Raw genomic sequence first — 16569 nt, forward strand, 5'->3', positions numbered from 1 at the left:
ACCAAAGCAGGATATGATCAAGCTTGTAAAGCACAGAATGAAATGTCTTTCTTCTATGAAAAATTAGAATAGATCTGTCTAAGAGTCCGTCTTTTCTGCTGTGCAACAAAAATCTCTAGCCTTGAATCTATAGGCTGTCCTTTACTTTGATCATGTTCCAGGTGTACAGACGATCCAACCAATCTGTCACTTGTGACTAAAACCTTGAGTGTTAAATAAATGCCACGCAACTGCTGGCCGAATGGCAAATCTGAACATTAAGACGATTAAGAGAGAGCAGAGTGTCAGTCCAACTACAATAAAGCTAATATCATTCAGTCTACTGTAATTTAAAACAGCTGTAGGCTGGCCCTGGCCTGTAATATAACAGGCCAAATTCTTGGACACTGAGTTATTCTTAGAAGTATGCATGAAGGCATTGGCAAGCCCTGTTGCAAGTTGCCTGCTGCCAGCACCCTGTCAGTAGCATGTGCCAACAGATCTAAGAGCTATTGTTCTAGCTTATGAAAAATAACTTCAAGTTTTTAATTTCAAATTACCCAAAGGCCGGCAGGATATTGGAGCCCCAATATGCTTTAATCCCAGCCTTACCTTAGTGAATACTAATTTTAACAATATTACTCAACGAAGACAAAAGTTGACACCCTGCTCATTCATCACAATGTATATGGTGCAATTTAACATGGCCACATCAAATCGCAGGTGGCAAGAAAAGGGGGAGGAAAGAACAGCACATCAAAAAGAGTGATAATGATGAAAAGGCAATATAGACAAGTATGCTACCTTTTTACTGGCTTGACATAAAAGCTAGAACACACATTTTTAAAATGTTGGTCCAGTAAAATATAGCCTCTCACCTATTTTATCCATCTACTCTTTCAAAGACTAGTACAGCTACTGACATTTCCTGTGCAATATCAGTTGGGAAAGTGAAAACATAAGTGGAATTTTCAATAAAAATGTTGTTTGATAGGAAGCTGAGCCATTTCAGCATTGACCGTGCTTTTGACTTCAAAAAGCTGCACCATTGCCCAAGTGGGTTTCTATATTAGTAGATGGAATGTATTGAATCTACTTTCTTTCTCTTTGCTTGTGGAAATATGTGCTTCAGAGCTTTGTCTTTTCTCTCTTTTCAGAGACATAACTTGATGCCCCTATTTCTAGAGATACTTGCTAGCTCCTACCCTATGCAAGGGAGGGCAGATATAGCTCTGTGAATAATGCCGTAATTAATTTGGGGTGGGGGTAGAAGCAGGAGTATATTTCATTATAAAATGCAGACAGAACATGTTAGTGATCTATTGCTGTATTCATAAGCATTGCAATTATTGTTGCCCCTTTCGAAGTGAACAGCTAGTCAAAGTTTGGAGCCCCAGGGATGTTCCAGTTGGGAGTTGTGACAGTCTGTATCCTTATGTTCACCCTTTTTACAAACTATAGTGGATTTTGTACAAAGTATGCCTTGTGAGGTATCATCTGAAAACTCATAATGTGCTGATCATTATTGTGCTGGTAAAATAGATGTGGCACCATTGTATGTAAAATTTATAAAATTTTACTGTGTGACGTTCCTGAAACATGCTCCAAGTTTAGAAAAGCAGGCACAAACCAGTTCCTCAGAGACAAAAGGCAAACTCATGCGTGAGCCAGGTAACAACAAAACCAAAGGGGCTATTACCTGGTTAAATGGCCGTTCTGTGGCAGGAAGAAGGGTGTGAGCGAGAAATTTACATCTTGGCAATGGAACAGCTGGAGGTACCTGTGCAAACAGAGTTCCTGTTGCCAAAACCCCAGCTAGAGATGACTCTCAAAGAAGAAAATTACTGTAAGAAAGGGGAGCAAACTCCCCAGATTTTCTCTCTTCCCTTTTTCTCTGCCCAAAACATCCAGAATGCCTGAAGGACAAGGAAAGGAGCATTGGACTGGTGGAGGGGTCCTGGCTGAAAGGCATCTAGCCAGTAAGACTGCAAAATCATGTGGTCAGAGAGACATTTTACTATGAATTCGTTTAGCCTCTTAAGTTAGATATTAGTTGCGTTTTACCTTTTATTTTCTTGCAAGCAAATTCTGACTTTTATGCCTCATTACTAAGGCTACGATTGAGTCATGGGTATTTTTAGTAAAAGTCATGGGCAGGTCACAGGCAATACACAAAAATTCATGCACGTGACCTGTCCATGACTTTTATTATACACCCCTGACTAAATCTTAGTTGAGGGGGGGATGCTGCTCTGGTGGGCTGGGGGTCCGCTGCTCTGTGGGGGGGTGCTGCTCTTGGGGGGAGACCAGGGGGCTGCTGTTTGGGGGGGTGCTCTGGGGCAGTAGCACCTGCTGCCAGGGGCCACTGAGAAGCGGCTGCTTTGATTGCCCCCGGGGTCACCCACCTGCCACTGGTCCCGCTGCCTCCAGGACCACTGCTCATGCAGTCCCCAGGGCCAACTGCCTGGGGCCACTCAAGCAGCGGTTGGTGTGTCTGGCTCTGGGGCTACTCCAGCAGCAACGGTGTGGCTGGCCCTGGGGCTGCCCCAGCAGCTGGCTGCGGAGCTGCTTCAGCAGCGGCTGGTGTGGCTGTCCCTGGGGCTGCTTGAGCAGCTGGCCCCTGGGCGACTCTGCTGCTTGGGGGACCCTGGGGTCAGCTGCCACACTGGCAGCTGCAGAAGTCTGTGACTTCTGCAACCTATGTGACAGACACAGAGCCCTACTCATTACTTGTAATCCATTTAAAATCTATCTTTCTTGTTTTATTGTTTTACCTAAATCAGTGTGTTTGGATAGAGGTGTCTGGGAACTTCAATTTGAGATAACTTGTGCATTTCATTTTCTATTAATGCAATGATGGACTTTATATGAGCTTGTGTTGTCCAGGAGGGTGCAGGGCAGTACAAGACACATTTCTGGGGGGAAGTCTGGGGCTGGGAGTTTGCTAGTTTTGCCCTGCAGTGTAGTTCATGGGTGACTGGCTATAGCACTCATACAATATAGCTGGAAAGGCTGTGCGTGGGTAGATCAGGAGTGGCTGCTCTCATAGTGAAGCAGTGTAAAAAAGCACCCCAGGCTGGGGAATTGAGGGGACACAGCTATCCATCAGCTATCCATCAGATTGTACCCTGGGGAATGTCACAGGACTAAAAATTGGTGATAGGTAATTCTTTGATGCAGTTTTGTTTACAAAGAATGTACAAACTCAGGTGTCTCTGAACACAGAAGTAGTCAAATAGCAGGAAACATCTTCCTTTGCTCAAAGCACAAACAACACTCTTTTCAGCCTGCAGCCCTGACCCAAAACCCTCTCCCCACGTTTCTTCCAGGGTCAGCCACAGTGCTGTCAGCTGCTCCTCCATCCTGTCTCTCTCTCTGTCTGTCTTTCTTGTCTGTTCTCAGTTTCTTTGTGTTGTGTCTTCCTCCCATAGGCACAAACCTACCCAAACAATGCACAGCAAAAGTTCCTGGGCAGGTTCACACACCTCTTTTGTTTTAGGTGGGGGCAAATGCTGACAATTTTGTTAACTGAAGGGTGAGTTCGCACCTATCAACTCTATCTCATAACAAGGTTTCACCCAGCTCATAACATAATTATTAAAATTATTATTAATTTGAATCACCACAGAACGTAGAAGCCCTAGTCATGAACTAGGACCCCTTATTATTTATATTATGGTAGCATCTAGAGGCTTCAACTGAGATCAGGGCCCATTGTGCTAAATGCTGTATAGACACATAGTGAGAGAGAGTCTCTGCCCCAAAGAGCTTACAAGTTAAGTGGACAAGACAGACAAAGGGTGGGAGAAAGGGATATTATTAACCTCCTTTTACAGATGGGGAACTGAGCCACAAAGAGATCAAGGCCAGATTCTTAAAGGTATTTAGGCCCAAGTGATTTGCTCACAGGGAATATGGCAGAACTGGGAAGTGATCACAAAATGAGTCCCAGACTGGAGTTTTAACCACAAGTCTATCCTTCCTCATATTCTTCAATAATATCAAGGTATTAGACAGCTGAAACAGCTTTTTGTGCAACAGAAGGGATTTTAGGAAAGGTTATTCAGGTTAAATTTTAAAATGCTTTTGTATCTTATGCATTTGGTTGTACAGCTAAAATTTTCAAAAGCATCTAAATCTCTTAGGAGCCTACGTCCCATTGACTTTTAATGAATTTGGGCTCCTATGTGAATTAGGCGCTTTTGAAAATTGTATGTCTGGGAGATTCTTTCAGATTGGCTTGCAATTAGCTAGTATTTTGGGAAACTTGGTTTCAGTTCACAGGGGTTCACACGGATATTGTGTTTTGTTGCAATCTGTGTTTTGAGCTGCATTTTACTGTGAGGGCTTGAGTTGCACAAATCAAAATTCAGTTGAAACTGCTCAGTGGTGTCTGGTTTCATGTTTTGCTGCAAAGGTTTTACACAGCACTAGTTGTATAATAACCTGCAAAAATTTCCAGAAAGCTTTCATAAAAAATGCTACCACCAGCTTTACAGATAGAGGTATTCCTAAGGGAACGAAGGAGTTGTGAATAAATCACTTGGGCTAGTATGCTGCTGGATAGTTGAGTTCTAGCAGAGCTGCTCAATTCCCTGCTAATTGTGTTAGGATATACCTGTAGCAAAACAAGACGTTTCTTTTAAGCTGCAAACAACTGTTACATGTACTAATCCAGATGTGTCTCATGATCGACGAGGCCTCTTTGGAGTTTCTTCTTGCAGATGAACAAGCTATAAGAATAACTGCTGCCCTCTCTGAGACAACTTGATCGCGTCTTCTAAAGCTAAATTATTTCGAACATAAGAATAAATAACAATTTGCACTTACAGCACTAAGGCTCTCTAATGGCTTTACAAGCATGAATTAAGTCAAACAGCATGAGGTATGTTCGTAGTAGTATTCCTGTTTTACAGATGGGAAAACCAAGGCATAGAGAAGTTAAGTGGTCATATCGGAAGCCAGTGGCAGAGCCAAGAAAAGTTCATAGAACCTGCTTCACACTCTGCACAATAGCTGCAAGATCAGTAATACCAAGCTCTTACATAGCACTTTTCATAGAGCTTCATGAAGGAGGTCAGAATCATTATCCCCATTTTACAGATGGGGAAACTGAGGCACAGAGAGAGGGGAAGTGATTCACTCTAGTGGCAGAACCAAGAACAGAAACCAGCATTCCTGAGTTCAGTCTGGGGCTCAATCCACTAGACCACTTTTTATCCTGCCTTTTTCTTGCCTCCATTGTTTGTTGGTGAATCACAGCAGTGGTGGCTGACTCCAACTCACAGCACAGACTGTAAAATGTGAAACTTGTGAGATTTTGCAAGACTCACTGTCTAGTAATTGCTTAACCTTCCTTTACAATAAATAAATTCTTTCCTGGGATTTATTTTAAAAGATGTGAACTTTGTATATATCACCATGATTCTGAATGGCTACTTTCACGTTCTCCTTAGAGCACACTCACACCCTGATTAGCAGAAGAGTTTATAATGGGAACACAGAGCTGGAAGGGACCTCCTGAGTCATTAGTCTAGTCCCCTGCTATCACAGAAAACCCTGTCTCATAATCCCATTCATAAATGTATCAAAACTCCATCTTAAAACTAGCTAGGTTATTTGCCTTCACTTCTGCTATTTGGAGGCTGTTCCAGAGCCTGGCTCCTCTGAGGGTTAGAAACCTTCTTCTAATTCCCAGCCTAAACTTACTCTGGCCAATTTATATCCATTTGTCTTGTGCCAACATTGTCCTTTATTTTAAGAAGCTCTTCCGCCTTCCTGTTGTTTGCTCCCTGGTTATAACGGGTTGTTTTTTAAAAAAAGAGATTCCTTTGCCCATCCTTCCCATTTTGAAAAAGCATTGCTAATTTAAGCTATCAACTTCCCCTTATGCTTTACCAAACTCACCACTGGTTCTTTAGGTCAACTTCATGTGACTGTGCCAGTGTGGCAGAGGTGAAAGTGGGCCGGTACGGATCGGTACGGCATACCGGTAAGAAGTGGCCACCAGTACTGGCCTGTACACAGCCGACATTAAAGCGCTTTAATGTTACTGCTCCTTTTGCCCCCTCCCCTGGGCTGCCAACGTGAGGGGGGGGGGGGCAAAGGGGGCAGCTGCCCTGGGGCCTGGCGATTTAAAAGGGTCCGGCGCTCCTGGCTGCTGCTTCTGCAGCAGCGGCCGGAGCTCTGGGCCCTTTAAATCGCCGCCAGAGCCCCGGGCAGCGTGAAAGGGCAGACTGGGGGAGGCTAACACCCCTAGCCCTGCCTCTTCTGCCTGAGGCCCCACCTCTTCCTCCCAAGGCCGGGCCCCTGTACCGGTAAGTCTTTTATCTTACTTTCACCCCTGCAGTGCGGGACCAGGCACATATGTACACTGATTGTAGCTAGAGCTATGATAGTGGTCTGATCCAAAGCCCATTGAAGCTGGTAGAAAGACTCCTATTGGCTTCAGAAGACTTTGGTTCAGGCCCTGTATTCAGATCTGAATATAGGACTACAGTACACCTCAAAATGGAGTCTCACCTCCAGCAATGTTGTAATACCATGATATCAGTGTTGACTCAGATTTGATTTCAAATATAAAACAGTGCTGGTTATGAAGCCAAATATGAATTGTCATGAACTCATACTGCTGATATTCCTAAGGAACTTTATAGTGTGAAAATGCCAGAGAGCATATGATGGTCAGGCTTATCCTACGGTGAATATGGAAATACTTCAAGGAAGCCTCCTGGCTTTCCTTGGTAAAAAAGGGTGCTACTGGCCTATTCTACAAAATCCCCCAAAGCAGCTGCATAGGCAGAAAACAAATGTATACACATAGAACACTTCTCAATACCTAATATTAATAGAATATTTTTTCAAGAAATGTGAAAACAGTGAGTATTCCCCAGAAGGGACTGCAACTCCACCACTGTTGCCCTGAGCTAGTGTATGAACAGTGTAATAAGCAGCATTAAAACAAAGTTAGAAGACGTCATTACAAGTGGTTCTGCTCGTGCTGACAATATTAGCTAATTTGCTAGGAAACCGAGAAGCAAAATGAACAGTTCAGATTGTCTAGAAGACACTCAAGATAGCAAAGGAGGTTTTTCAGATCTTTACTTGGTTATAGTTCCATACAGAACTGCACCATGACATGCCAGTCTGGAATCAGCCATACAAGTGTAAACATGTAGATGTCTGGAAATAAGACTGGCAATTGCAAATAGTTCACTTAAATTATGTAACAGTAAGAAGAGGCTGAAATCTAGTAAAGGGATGCAGAAAAAACAAAACAAAATTAAAGGTACTGTCACTGGGCCAGATCACTCCCTGCTCAGGCAAACCCCTCAAGAGGGGGCCTGTCAGGGAGACACTCTGTGAGAAGCCCTCTGGGGAAGGCAAAATGTGTAAGACTCCATTAAGAGGGAAAGGTCCAATTACTGAATGTGGTGGGAGAGACAGAGTAAGTTGATTGCTGAGGGAATCCATAAAGAGGGTCCCCTTAGTTAAAGGTTTTATTGATTTCTGTAGCTGCATATTTCCAGCCTAATGTGATGAAATTGCGGTTTATCTGATGAAATGACTTGCAGTTTACTAATCAGTATTGCTGACCGGAAAATGGAATTTCTGTTCCTGTGGACATTTCAGGATGAAAACTGAAAAACCTCAAAATTTGTCATGGGACAGAAATGCAACAGAATTTTTCAGCTTGCTGGCTGCCTGGAAAGTTCTTAACAATAGCACCTTCTCCCTGCAGGCATAAAGTGAAATTCACAAGAGCCCCTGAGAGGGACAGCTGAAGTCTAAACACACCCCAGTAGCTGGACTCGGGGGGGAGGTGGAGAGGTGCAAGGCCCTTGCCCTTTCTGCCTCCTCTCAGCCCAGTGGCTGCTGCCACTTGGAAGGCTCTTTTCAGTTACACTTTCTCCCTGCCGGAGCTTTCCAGGTGGGGAGCTTGGGTGCTGTCTTTTTGGTTTTCCTGACAGAAAATTGAAATTTTGCAAAAAGGGCATTTTCTGTTAGGAATTTTCCATTGGAATGGTTTTCCAACCAGTTCTACTTTTCAGCCTGTAGGTTTCTTTTATGTGTTCTAGAGAACACCTGGTAGGGTATATTCCTTGGTAAATGAAGGCGATAAAGCTGGAACTGACCTTGTGTGCAGGTCTGTCTGTTTGTTCATTTGTCTGTAATCGTTGCTGTTTTCTTTAATAATCGTTTATGTTTAAGATGTACTTTTTGATTCTATCTATCATGACACACAGAATAGTGTTCAGAACCCAAATCTTTCTTCTCTGAGTCTTATTTTATTTGGAGATCTGGAGAGAGGTACAAGTAAGGTACATGCTGATCAGTAACCCTGAAAACTTCAACAGCATTTACAACGCAAATGATGACAAATAAAATTAATTTAAAAATGTTTATTTTAATAAATTGAGGTGCTACTAGTAAAACATTTTAACCTCTCTCCCATGATTTTAACCTGCCAAAGCCTCTTTAACCAATTCGGATACGTAATCTGTTTAATTATAAAGAAATATTTCTGCAACATTTGCAGCATGTCATAAACTATTTTATGCAGAGAGAAAAATGGAACATCTGTGCCATTCATATTTATTTTCTCAACATAATTTAACAGAGAATAAGAGAAGACAGAGGGGATTAGTTTGTAATTTCTCTGCAGCTGTTTATGTAAATGTGCAGTATGCCAAAAAGGAAACTAAAAGAAACAATCAAACAGCTTCTAAGATTTAAACAAAATGGAGAAAAATAATATGGAAATGAGAAGCCAGCCTTTGTTTTCTGTTTTAAAACAATTTATTGTAGCAATATCACATCCCCATATAACAGACTGCCATACTTTCTGATGCAAAGCAGAGAGCAATTCAATGGAAGATCTCCAAAGAGTAGGTTTAGTGACCTCAGATATGTGGATTTCTTTTTAATGTCTTCACATAAAAGGGTATTGTCAGCAAATCCCCGCCCCCCACACACACATGCACACCTGTGATAACTCTATTATGGCGTTGCAAGTAGGCATTGGTCCCCTTGAAGACATCATCCTTTCTGATGTCCATTGAAAGGACTCACTAAATTGTTCAGCAATGAGATCATTAGGCCAGATCCCATGTTGAGCTACTTGGCAGTTAGCACTCCCTGTCCATGGGAAAATCCCACTTTTCTGCTTATAGACCTGTCCAATTCCCAATGAATCTCTCTCTCTCATCCTTCTCCATGTCGCCCTGCTAAATGCCTGGATTAACCAATGTAAGGGATTTATGAACCAGATTGACATTAAGCATGTGCTCAAGTCTTATTGAAGTCCATGGGGTTTAATCTTGGAGTTTCCATTGTACAGAACAGCAACAGTACTGTGAAGGACAGATATTTATGCCTCTCCTCTCAACAAACCTTAAGCAATCTGAGCAAAAGCTGCAATTATCTGTCAAACTAAAATACAGAATGTAGAGTATAACTGTGAACTGAGAATCAGATTATATTCCTGTAACATGTCCCAGCTTGATCTCTGAATGCGCCTGGTCCCAATAAAAGCAGTGTGCCTTTCTCAGATATAATAATGGCCTCTGCCTGCCAAGTTTGCTTGGTAATCAACATGACAGAGTGGAGGGCGAAACTAGTGCAAACCCACAGGAAAGCCACGCAGTATCCCATTTTCCCTGCCTTTCTGAGAGGTTAACTCCAGATTACTGAGAGCGGGCGACGCCCCTTGTCCTGACGTGACTGGGCTCTTGGAATTCACTGACACAGTCTGCTGTTTAGCTTTGTTGAATACGGACAGTTAGGAGGAGCTCAGATTTAAACTGCGGTCATCCATGCAAACCAAAAGGCTGACTTTTGAGCGAGTCTGTCCTTAAAAGTGTCAAGCTCTGATCTAGTATATTGAAACTGTCAGCACTTTTTAAAAAAATGAACATTTAATAAGCATGCTGGTAAAACAGACTTGCTAAAACGGCTTATGAGGCCGTCCATTGGAGCTCTGAGGTGTATCAAGCTTTAATTACTGTCTGTCTCCTTGCTGCTTAAAGACTGGTTGCAAATAAGCCTTTTCGTTCATCATCATAATCATGTATGTTAAATGGACCAAAGATAAATGTCAACAATTCAGCCAGCTCCACTGAACAGAAGATACACTATTCATCAACTTGTCATTAGGAAATGCTGATGGTAAGTGTGCTGGCTGTTTCAGTGAATATACTTTCATTATACCCCATTAGGTGATTTTGTGTCTGGCTAGGCTTCACGCAAGTGCTGGATATTTGAACCCGTCTCAGAAGCTCTTAAATCAGCGAGTGCCGCATTGTACTTACACTGACAACTCCTAACAGGCTTCCCCAAGCCCTTCTGTGCTCTTGAACAGACATGCTCCTTCGTCCAAGTCATGGACGGAGCCATTTGTTTAGCATGTCCTAACACTTCATCCTTTGGGTGAGTTTACATTGTAGAAAGCATGTTATTTCTGGGCCATCAAACAGTTGAATCAAGTGTTTGTCTGACTGCTGATATTTATTTATTTATTGCTGCCAGGGAAAGTGCTCAGAATCATCGGAATGCTAAATGAACAGCAGAGCCAGAACCCCTTTTGCATGAGCCTAAAAACAAAGTCAGATCCTCCAGTTCAGTCACTTGCACGGCATCACCCGCTGAAGCTCACTGTAAAGACACTTGAAGCAGCGTGTATAAGGGTGTGTCACAGTGAATGGAAAGGGAAAGGATAGTCTTAAGGCAATGGAGAAGTCCTGCCACAGACTTCCTGTGAGACCTTGGGCAAGGCCATTCATCTCCATGCCTCAGTTCCCTACGTGTACAAACTGGGGATCATTGTAATCCCTTTCTCCCGCTCTTGGTCTGCATTGACTATTCAGCTTGTAAGCTCTTCAGGCATGGGACTCTCTCCCCCTCTGTGTATGTACAGTGCATGGCACATTAGGGTCCCTATATCGGTTGAGGCATTTTAGTACTATTGATATCTAAATAACAGTTAGGCCACTGCCTTTCCCTGTTACTGCTGTAGCATGGAAAAGGGCTTATCGATGAAGACGAAAGGAATGTGGCCAGGGTGTCCCTGTGTCACGGTGTTTCTCAGGACCGTTTCCAGTCCCCACCCCCATTATTGTAGCAGCCCAGTATAAATTAGACCTTTGCATATGGAGCTCCCCCATCCAGAGTAGAAGAGGGACTCTGCTGCCTTTGCAAAATCATCTCCCCTTTCCTTGGAGCTGTTGACTGGGGATCTATGTATGGGGAAAGAGGAATGGATTAGGGTGGGCTGGAGGAGGAGTCAGCTCAGTATGTGGGTTGGGAGAATCTCCTTCAGTACATCAGTTACTCGATGGAGGTCAAACTCTGCTCCACCTCACCTGCCTTTCTGCTGGTGCAATGATAAGGAATATCTGCAACAGGACTTCACAGAAATCCCATTCTTGTGAGCCCTTTCCCATGGGCTTTTCTGCAGAAAAGGGCAATCTATCCCAAGGAGGGTGATTTTGAATTGGATCCTGCAGTAAATAAGAATCCAGTGAAGTTAGTTGAGAATGAAGGTGTGGGTAGGGATGATCTATACATGCCATCATCTAGTACTTGGGGAGACCGCTAATGGGTGAGCTGCAATAGTTAAGACAAGAGAAGATGGAAGCATAGCTATAGGTATAGAGATAGGTGGGACACTGATATACCTGAGCAATGCTTTGGAGGTGGTGACAGATTGCCAATAACTGAGCAAACAAAAGAGAGGTTGGAAATAAGGGGGAGTTCAGAGGAAAGAATGATGCCATAGCTGTGAAGAGGCCTGGCGAATGTAAGGTCTTAGTGAATAGAGTTTTAAGTAACTTCTCACTTTAGTGGACTTATTTGCTCATTGGGAGCCAGAGACTGGAATGCAATAAAGGGGGCTGTGTGGTTTCTTTTTTTCAGCTTCTTGACAACCAGTGTGGGGGATCAGGAGCACAGCTTGTGAATGGTTGGTGAATCTATCTACAGTGTTAACCACCAGTCTTGGGAGAATCTGCTCTTCTTTTTGCAGCCTGCCCTGACCTTGGCATTTTCAGTGTGGGCTACCGTAGGCACCTTGGGTCATACCTCATTTTCCAATATTTCATTTAAATTTTTTGACAGCCCGGATATATGCAGTTGAAATTGCTCTGGGAAAAAAATACATAGTTATGTCATGAGACTTTGCAATCAGAAAATCCGAACACATTTAGACATCTCTAAAACTCATTGTCCCACACCATCAGCTGATGTAAATTGATGAATCCCTGTTGACTTCAATGGAGCTGTCCTAATTTATGTCAACTGAGGATCTGTCCCAATGGTTTCATAAATAACGTCTACAATGGGAGGTAGCTCATAGCTTTTCAGGACATTGTTTAAGTCCCCTGCTTGATGGATAGATGTTGGCTATGAGGTTAGGTGCGAGAGGTATAGTTTGGGATAGTTATGCCGTTCAGTTGCTCCAGTATGGAAAGACGAGAAGACAAATACGAACATGGCCCTTGTGAGACTATCCACTGGAAATCTTAAAATAAGGTTGCAATCAGGAACTGGGTGTCATGTTGTCTGGAGTGGCTCACAACTATGAGTGCCAACCTCAAGGCAGACTGTCACAAAGCAGGGCAGAAACCCCAAACTGGTTGTGTGTTCTATAATTAGGTTTCACCAACCCCAGTAAAAAATGTGAACTCCTAAAGCACTACAACAGTCTTACAATGGAGACACAAACAGTCCCCTCGAGCATTCCAGTCTGTCTTACCACCCAGGCAAGCTGGATATGTGATAGAAGGTCACTTTACACCAAAAATCACAACAATATTCAGGTTACTCCAAGTCCCAACAGACAAGTCATTTACCCCAGGTCAATTGTATTCAGACCTCAAAGACTATGCCTGTAGCCAATTCTGTAGTAAACTAACTAAAGGTTTATTAACTAAGAAAAGAAATGAGAATTATTTACAAGATTAAAACAGGTAAGCATACATACACAAATAAGGTAGAATCTTAAATTCAAAAGGTAATAGAAGCTTCTATAATAAGCAAGTTTTTATGTCCTTTGGGGCTAACCCAAGCCAAGCACCTTGGGGGTCTCTTGCTTATGTCTATGAATCTTTTCCCCTCAGAATTCAGACAGCATAAAAGATCCAGTGTCTCATTGACAGGGATTTTTATGCCCTCTTGCCCCAGACTCCAGGCTGATGGAACGAACGCTCGTGCATGTAACCTCTTCATGAGCGTGTGCGGGGAGCAATCGACAAAGTCTTTATTTCACAATGACCAATTTGTGGTCACTCAACAGTCCTTCCTAATGTGCAGGAGATACCACCTCCTGGGATACACTAATATTTCACATTTGGTAATGCTTCTCCCCAGATTGTACAACCTTATGAAACATTTTTATAGTTACAGAACAAACATTTAAACATTACCTTATAACAGTGGTTTTCAACCTTTTTTCATTTGAGGACCCCCTAAAAATTTCAAATGGAGGGTGCAGCGCCCTTTGGAAATCTTAAACATAGTCTGCGGACCCCCAGGAATCTGTGGACCACTGGTTGAAAACCACTGCCTTATAACATGGGATACAGATATTACAAGTAGGATTAATAGATGCAGCATCCTATAAACATTCCAGAAAGTCTAAATACTAAACACATTGTTATAACTCCAATATCTATTTTGATAATGCTGATACACAGATAAGCAAGACTGGTATCCAGCTAGGCATTTGTAAGTGTTCAGTGAGACTTAGGTACGTTGACATAAGCTGGCACCTGCTCTGCCAGCATCACACTGGGGTAAAAAATGCACTTGGTATAGCAGGAATGTTTCCCACTAACTTCTTCACACGTCCTTGTAAAGGGGGAAGACATCTTCCCAATTCATACTGTCCTGAAAAAAAACATCTCTGACAGTCTTCTGACCATTTCCATCTGGAAATGGTCAGAAGACTGTCAGAGATGTTTTTTCTTTAATGGAACAATGTACAAAGAATGGACAATTCTATAATGACCCTGCCATTGTACTGCAGGACTCTTTAAAAGAGAAGAGGACATGAGACTATTCACACCACCACCACATCTGCATTTCTGCCATACTCAGACAGGATTCTATGGTAGGGAAAAAGCTGCATCTTGTCTTTTTGGGGTGGCTATTTTCTGATCTCAGTTACATACTGTGGTATAAATGTGGAATAATTGCACAGTTCAGTTGATTTACTCCAGATTTGTCTCTTGGACAGTGATGAGTAGGATCCATTGTGTAAGGCCTACCTGCCAAGTTAATTTATAGGTGAACAAAACTAATGAATGCACTCTAAAATCCTTTTGTGCAAACTGATAGGAGGATAAAATGAAGTATTTGAAAAATGGCTGTGTCAGTCTCTTATTAGAAATTCTGGAATAAATTTAGCCCTTGTATCAGCAGGTGTGACTCCCACTGAAGTCAAGAAACTAAATGTAAGGCTGGCCTGGTGTTTGTGTGTTAGCCCTCCTCAGTGCTGTGCAAGATCTCAGGTTGTGTTCCTGGAGCTGGCCTTGCTCTGCTTGAGCCAGCAGTGACCGGGAACGCTGCAGTAAGCACCCAGAGTCACTGTGCAGTGATGTCTCTGGCAAAGAGCAGCAGTGATGGACTTCGAAGGGGGTTCCCTCCAGCCCTCCTAATCCAAGGAAGCTAGTTGTAATTTGGAGCTTTTAGGGAGGAGGGAAGGGGAAAGTCCACATTGAGAAATAAACAGGAAGAGAACAATCCTGTTAAATCCCCAAGGAAAACCAAAGGGCCAGTACATTGCAGATTAAAGTTGGCACTGTTAACACATCCTATTTAATCATAGCAGGAAATAGCACTAAAACCACTATCTTTAAGTATAAAAAATAGCTCAGTTATCTGTCATAAAGTTTTACAATCAACCTTGAGTTTGAACCAAGAAAGTCCCTTAATGTGTATCAGTTAGTCAGGGGAAACTGGGTGCATTTTAAAGATTCCATTGTCCTTTCATACCACAGTTTGTTTGTCTTCCTTTGCAGCACATTGAAATTGATGGATAGTTTGGATAGTTTTGAACTTTTAAGTTAACTTTTTGAGTTTTGTTTCATTTTGGAGGAAAAGTATATAAATGGGAGAAGGAAATATTTCAAAGATTTTGTGCCGCAAAGGATGGCAGCAAGCCATTAATTATGTGCAGAGGAAAAATAATACATAGGCTTTTTTTTTTTTTACAGGATGAACTATTTAAAATTGAATAGATGCTGTAGAAAAGGCACAACCCACATACCCACCTCTGCTTTTACAGCCTTTTTGCCAAGATATAAAAAATATTAAGACAGCTTTGATACAATGCATTTGTATGTTGGAATTATTGCACCCAAATTCAATAAACTCTGAATTGTCATTGTTACTTAGAGAACACATTAAGTGTACATTGCACTTCGTACAAGATGCAGTAGCCCTGACGAGCTTACAATCTAAAGTCTTGAAGTTAATGGGAGGCTTTTCACTGACTTCATAATAGAGCATTATGTGATATATAGGTCAACAGTTCAAAGACAAAAGTCCTGGAATAGAGGCAGTGTGGTGAGGAGATTAACATAGGATTTGCAAAAAAATTAAAGAAAGGCTGGTAGGAGGGGAGGAAGGGAGCTTGGTACGTGAGAAATTAGAGACTTTTCAAAAAATAATGGGTAGTATGAAAGCTTGTGTAACGCTGTCAGTGAGAGGAGATAAAGGTAGAGGTTAGGGGAGAGGAATGGAGCAAGCATATGGTGATACAGGAAGAAATTAAAGCAGGGATGCTGGGAAGTTCAGGGCTGTGCAGTTTTGAAGAAGAGGATAATTTGAGTGGCAAATCTCTCAGTGTTTACACCCGCCAATCGTAATATCTGGAGGGGATGAGTTCATGATGCACCTCCACATCATATAAGAACAAAGAATTCTTCTATTATTATCATCTATGGGTACCGGTATTGGGGGATGTGTCAAAGAGACCCACCCAGCCAACTTTATGATTTGGAGAATGGCTTCCAAAATTCTTTACTGTTAGAGAATTATTCTCCAGAAATGCTAGAGGAAAATGGGAAAAGAAAAGGAATCCTGGAGAGTTATTATTTTTTATATATTGGAAACAAGATGAACATAGCCAGTCAGGTTCATCAGCCTCTGTGATCATCTGAATTCCAGTTTGATTTGCTTGAGCACTGGGGAAATAAATGATTAATCTCGACTGTCCCAGTCCTTCTTCCAGGGAAGTCAATGGAAAAATCTCTTATTGACTTCCATGGGAGCTGGATTAGGCTTTACAGGAAGTTTGTTTTACTATTCCAAGTAATTTGTTAAGGCCAAATTCAGAGGTGACATCACGAAGTACTTGAGATGGAGTAGTCCCATTGAACACATTGGGACTATTCACTTAACTCAGTGTTCGCTAAGCAGAGCATGGGTCGCACAATCAGGCCCTAAGTGGGTCCAGAGGGAATCTAATATGGTATAATATACACCTTCTTTTACCCCTATCCAGCTTTGATATGTAAGTTACATTAATTTAGATTTCCTCTGGACTCCCTTATAGTTACTTATTTAGATTCATGTCAACTTACTGGTGGT

The 16569-nt window shown here is 42.3% G+C and overlaps 1 long non-coding RNA gene across 1 annotated transcript; it reads left to right on the plus strand.

Moving 5' to 3' along the window:
- Positions 1-6210: 6210 nt before the first annotated feature.
- LOC122462242 lies at positions 6211-15373 on the plus strand. Its single transcript, XR_006284686.1, has 3 exons — positions 6211-6296; positions 14003-14086; positions 15192-15373. It is a non-coding gene; the product is annotated as an uncharacterized LOC122462242 (long non-coding RNA).
- Positions 15374-16569: the final 1196 nt, after the last annotated feature.

This window comes from Chelonia mydas, chromosome 1 (assembly GCF_015237465.2).
Source record: "Chelonia mydas isolate rCheMyd1 chromosome 1, rCheMyd1.pri.v2, whole genome shotgun sequence".
NCBI classification, from domain to species: domain Eukaryota; kingdom Metazoa; phylum Chordata; order Testudines; family Cheloniidae; genus Chelonia; species Chelonia mydas.